The sequence below is a fragment of the Mytilus edulis genome, chromosome 14 (assembly GCF_963676685.1).
Source record: "Mytilus edulis chromosome 14, xbMytEdul2.2, whole genome shotgun sequence".
Taxonomy (NCBI): domain Eukaryota; kingdom Metazoa; phylum Mollusca; class Bivalvia; order Mytilida; family Mytilidae; genus Mytilus; species Mytilus edulis.
The window spans coordinates 8,294,558-8,301,048 of record NC_092357.1 but is presented as its reverse complement, the minus strand read 5'-3'; the positions used below and the strand labels follow the sequence as shown (position 1 = coordinate 8,301,048).

At 30.9% G+C, this 6,491-nt stretch overlaps 1 long non-coding RNA gene across 1 annotated transcript; it reads right to left on the bottom strand.

Moving 5' to 3' along the window:
* Positions 1-1,994: 1,994 nt before the first annotated feature.
* Positions 1,995-6,066, bottom strand: LOC139502890 (uncharacterized). Its single transcript, XR_011658965.1, has 2 exons — positions 5,146-6,066; positions 1,995-3,462 (listed from the first exon to the last, which is right to left on the bottom strand). It is a non-coding gene; the product is annotated as an uncharacterized lncRNA (long non-coding RNA).
* Positions 6,067-6,491: the final 425 nt, after the last annotated feature.

The window sequence follows — 6,491 nt, the reverse complement described above, 5'->3', positions numbered from 1 at the left end:
ACTGTGTATTATGAATTATGGAATTTCCAAGTGTAATAATATAAAAAAGAGCTCAAATACTGAAAATAACGAGACAAATCAAGATGTATATTTTTATATTCATAAAAAGGAAATGTCTTTTACAGAAATTCTATAATCAGTATGTCTCTCTGGTAGTAAAATATATGGACTTTACATGTAGTCAAGTCATAAATTCGTAAGGAAAAGCTGCAAATGCCAGTTTAAAAGTCTTTTGTATAGGCACACTAAATATGAACCTCAACCTTCAGAAATGAATTACGTGATTTAGATAGTATTAAACCCTTGTAATAATAAACAACATTGACTTAAAAATACCGAATCCCAAGGAAAATTCAAAGAGGAAAGTATCTTGTCAACGAGCAAAATCAAAGGCTAAAACACATTAAACAGAAAACATCTGGCATATATTTTTTGCAAAAACAAATATCTATTAGTTCATTAGAATATAATTTATCTATTTATCAATACCAGCGCGGAATATTTGTTTGTAGTTCTATTAAGTGAAACAACGTGTAAAGTGTGGTTTTAATCTGATTGTTATATACATTACTAGTAATCAGATTATTAATTATCGTTTGGATATTTTACATAGTCATTTCAAGGTCTTTAAAATCTAGCTATGCGGTTTGGTTTTGTTCATTGCAGAAGGTTTTAACTTGTACGCCAATCTGTTCTCTTGTGAAACGTTGTATTTCTGACAATTGTTCTTTCTATTTCTTTTATGTTAACTCTGTATATCTGATAGTCATATTTCACTTCTTGTCATGATAACAGACTTTCTTAGTTCCGGAACCGATGAAGTGAAATTTTCAAACCTTGAGTTTGGAGACCGAAATGTTTTTTTTTTCCGTTTTAATCATAATTGATTGCTCATTCCATTCATGTGTTCAACAGCTGAGAATTAATTATTTTTTTGCAGCCTTTTGTAAACATTAGTATGAAGAACACATTTTTTAGAACTTAAGGATTTGATGTTTGTAGGCGAAAAACGTAACTTTACATCATTTAAATATGTTTTTTTAATTATCATCAGATCCGCTCAATATGTCTTTATCAGTAACGCTTGATTCAAAACAGTTCGAACGTAAATAAATACGAAGTTTATAAACACTAAACTATCTTTGCTTGTCATATAAGATGTGTACTTTAAACGAAGAAAACTGACGTGCTGTCTTCCTGGTTTAACAATTTATCATTATGTATTAATTACTCCTCTAAGTATCCAATAAGTAATCTGTGACGCATTCTTTTAAAGTCTATTTAACATCAAATTTAATAAACCTGTATAGTACTTAATACAAATGTTTGAACAGGAAACGTAAGATCATTTGGGCAAGATATGTTAAGTGGTATAATGTCCTTGAAAAGGATTGCACCATCAATTGAAAATCACAATTTTCACAGTTTTTTTTTTAAACCTATTTTGATAACTATTGAATATTTCACTTTTTTATTTCAAAATTTGGACAATGTAATACAAGGAAATAATTGTATTGCTGGAGAGAGAGTTGTTAAAAGACATGGGGCTATCTTTTATTGTAAGGCAAACAACAAATCTTCCTTTAAGTGCTAAAACGGTTAAGAAATGGGTTTACATTTTATGTTGCGCATTTATATTTTTTTCAATTTTGTAGCGTCATTAAATAATTGCAAATAACCACAGGATGATGATGTTTATGTAATAAGTAATTGTGTGGCATGCAATGCATATACCTCCTTTGGTATCTGTTGAGGAGTTTTCTTATTACCCAAATATACTTGTACCACATATTTTATTTTGTATTTTCTTTTGTTTGACACCTTGGCATTGTAAGTCTTGTCGAATTCAATATATTTGTTAATTTTTTTTTAAATCATGATTAATTGATTGACTATATAAGAGCATGAAATATTCCAGAATTTTTGTTAACAGGAAGGTCTACTGGTATGTGATTTTGTGGCAAATATAAATTTTTAATACACAATTAAAAAAGCAGAGTTTTGAGGTTTTATTCATTTTTATCTACTATTTACAAATTAGTGTAAAGAAATGAGCTGATTCTAAAAGCAATTAATTTGTGTGAAGACCGATATATTTGTCCATCTTAATCATTCGCGCTGTATTTTCTTTTTTTTTAATATGGTGTGTACATTTTCTCTCCACTTTTTTTTTCAGCAGTTCGGAAAACGCAAACGGTTTAGTGACAATTATCTAGAGAGCTCAGTTTAAAAATAACCATTCAACTATCGACCACCACCACTTATGTTTGTAACCTCTCTTTTCCCTTTTACAGCTTATCAAATTGTTTAAATCTTCTCCTTGTGTATTGAAACTTTGACATCTCTTTCCTTAAGTTGTCTGATAGAATCTAATTTTTGTTATTTTTTTTTCGCATAACAAGTTTTCTCCTCATCATATCGGACAGTTTTGTCTCTTCAGATTTAGATTTCCCGGTTATTGTCTGGTACGAATGTCTAGAAACTGAATCGTTCGATATTTAGATTAATCCCTTCAGTCTACATCTTGTTTGTAGTAACATGCAAATTAATTTTCAGGAGGAAAGTTAATAAAAGACTTTCAAGTCTGAACTTGTATAAAACTTTTCAGAAAATAATATAGAAAAAGTAAAAACTGCAGGCGTGGTCATTGCATCAGATTAAGAACTGTTGAATTTCACTTTTTTTTATCATTTCTAGAAGATTCAGGAAATGTATCGCATTCATCACCTTCATGTGTATGCATGGTGTGGGCTCCGTCGTCAACGCTGAGGAACATCATAAATTATCTGTATCTCGTTCAATATTCGCATGTCATGTCAATAGTATGATACCAATATCACTTCGATCTAATCTCGGTACTATATCTCTCAATCTGGACGTTGCCCTGAGGTGTGACGGAAACATAGACATTCTTCCTCATGATACTTCCGATATAGTCCAACTGTTAATGTCATGTTGGCTCTGGTGGTATATTTGTCTCAAAGCCAATCAAACCACATCTTCTTCGTTTTACGATAGTAAATTAGTTACAAAAACAGCTCCTATAACAGTGAAAATATAACTTATATAAGAGAGATTTGCAACAGATGCGTTTGTCCTGCTTTCAATATTAGAATGGTTCACAGATAAGACTGTTAGTGAATTTTCAGTTGTAACGAGTTTTTCTCTTATGCTCATAATATGTTGTAACGTAGTAATAACTTTTGTTGCGTCAACGAAGGTCCTAGGGGAAGATACCCACTGTCTCTTGGTCTTTGAAGACGAAATGAAAGGCTTCGTGGTAAATCTTGTTACTAAAATAGTTTGGGTAGATTGTTTTTTAAGGTGCATGTCTAGTTCGCTCATTTTCCATACATTGTTTGGTAATTTGTGCACATTTCTATCCTTAAAATCCAATGGTTTCTGTTGTACTGAGGACACTGTTACCAATAGTATGTAAATGACCAGGTTAACCATGATTTTCTACAATCAATTTAAATACTGATCATCAATATAGTTATTGCATTGATCATATTAATTTGTATTACAAACAAACAACATTCTTTATTCATATAATAGAAAAACAAAAGAGATCGGGTATCCATCATGTCCATGTATCCTCGACATAAGTATAGCCATAGCTATCAGAACACATACAAAAAACAAAGGAACAGCGCTTCATATGACAGTCACATTGATACCTTGATTACTGCAAGTTTAAGGCAACATTTAGCAACGGATTTTGTAGATTTTTCTACGTGGAACAATAGGTTAGAGGTCTTTTAAGGTTTAAACAATCGTCATTTTCATGCCAAAAAACTTTGCCACTCTTTTGCCGATTTGTGTCCTTATTCATATGAGACTGACTTGATACAAAAACATTTTAGGAAGAAACGAAATTAGTTAGCAGTATTCTCAACCCTTCTTGGTGTTATATAAGTTATATTCTCTAGCTAAATGATTTAAAATCTTGGTGATTATGTCGAATGCATATATCCCATCGAATTTTAGAAAAAGGATACACCATAAAACTGTTTAAACTGCCTCATATCTTGACTTACATTTAGAAAATGATAATTAGTGTCGGTTAAAACAAAAGTTGTATTACAAAAGAGATGTGTTCATCTTCCCAATTGTGAACTATCTATTTCTATGTATCAACATTCTAGCAGCGCCTGCTTATGGGTTATATCCACAGTTGATATAATATTCCTTGTCTTTTATTTCATATAATGATTTCATTGATAGAAAGATGCTATTTAACTTAGATTTCTAAGTGGTGAAGCTAAAATTGTCCCTTCATATGTTTTGCAGACGCCCTAACAAATTGAATAAACGTTATGGCATATCCGTTTCACAGATGATAGCGAAAATGTTCTGCTTATTATTAATATCATCCTATTCCCTGTTACCGAATGTGACCAAAATATTCAAGATCAATATTAGACCTTAACCTAGAAACATTTATCTTGTTCGCACAACAAACCATCGCAATAGATTCATTCATAATTAGTCAATATTTTTCATAGATGACTCTGTATGCGTCACAGGAAACCATTGTATTTCATTATTGAAGGAATGACTGTAATATTTTTTCTGTCTATGAAAAAATAACATAACAAATTTGGTGCACACTGAATAACGCGCGTAGCGGGTTATTTAACATTGTGCACCACATTTTTATGTTATTTCGAATGAACAGAAAGAAATATTACAGTCATTTCTTATAATTTAATTCTAAATTCCATTTTAAACCGTAGAAAACCATGAAAAACCGTTGATGACATCACGGTCACATGACGTACTTATGTCTATGGGCTGATAACAAAATAACGTCAGCCAATCAGAAGACGCGTCACATCCAAAAATAAATTATATAAATATGGTTGTGTCTTACTTTTGTTTATTAATAAAAAAAAGTTAAGTTGATAAAGATAGTAGCGTATTACGCTGGCGTATTTGCTCTTATATTGAACATCCTTTCTTGTAAAGTTAATCAATATATATAGATAAGTGCGTACTACTGGGCTGGTGTAACCCTCGGCCAAATAAATCTCCACCAATAGTGGCATCGACCCAGTGGTTGTAAATAAACTCATCCTAGATACCAGGATTTAAATTTTATGACAACATGTAATTAAAACCATCTTAAAATATTTTACCTACCACGAAATGCGTCTTTCCGTGTCTGTTCTTCTTATTATTATTATTATTACGAATGATCCAATGAAAATAATATGCTCTTATAGCGTATTAAAAATTTCCATTCACATCTTTTATTAATAGATTAATATTTCCCCTATGCTATTAATATAGTATAGTCGTACGATTTTTAGATCGCGCCTTTGATGTCATCGATTATTTTTAGAGTATATATTGTATACCACCATAATCTTATTGAGAATTAATTCATGGAACCTATAGAGTTTTGTGAGAAATTTACACATAGCCTCGGACAATCCTTAACCTGAAGCGGAGATAGGTATTTCGTGTGTGTTTGGTTGTTTTAACCCTTACTCCCTATTAAATAACTAAAACTTTCCAATAAATATATAGCCCGCAGGAATTTTTTTTTCTTAAATAACCGCTAGAAATGTGTTTAACTGTTTTAATTCAATCCAAACATCTGTAATATGTGATTAACAATTCTACGCTTGTATCTTGTACGATAACGTCAAATTCATAGTTTACATTTTGTAACGAAATAGCCACCATGTTAACCAGCTGATAAAAGTAAGAATGCGAATAGTAAAATAGAATAAAAAATGTAACAACAGCGGTATCTATCTCAAAACTCCATGTTCATTCAACATCATCTGATTTGGAAAATTCACAGAGCGAAAAACCTTTCAGCTTTTAAGTTTTCATTTGTATCAGTGAGGTTTTGAAATGACTTAAATGCACCAATACTTTGTTGTCTCTGTGACACATTCCCTATTTCCATTCTCAACTTGTTATCCAAATTATCAGTATGTATACTATGTCTTGGCTTAACTTGAAAAATATATTGAATTTTACAAGGTTTACAATACAAAGTTATACTCGGAATGAACAAAACGTAAATTCCATGTAATTGGCTGAAACACACAAATTATCATACTATACAATAATGACGCAATAATGTTTAATACATTTGAGCACACTACATTTATCTATTGCATTACCATTTCGAAATATAAGGAAGGTTTTGATTCAATTTTTTATTATTGACGAACTATTATTAGAACAATGCAATAAGTTTCCTTATTATATTTATATTGAAATAAAAAATAAATTAAGGAAACAAATTAAGTTTTTTTTATAACTTTCCATGAATCATGTTAATGATGCAGCCCTATTTAAAAACATATACCACTTGAGATCCATAGGAATCTTTCATTTATGATCTAACCATTCCTGATCATATACAATAGTATTGAGTTTTGTTGTTATGTAGACTTGGATCCATTAAAACGTTTAATCCCGCTGCAAATGTTTGCACCTGTCCTAAGTCAGGAATCTGATGTACAGTA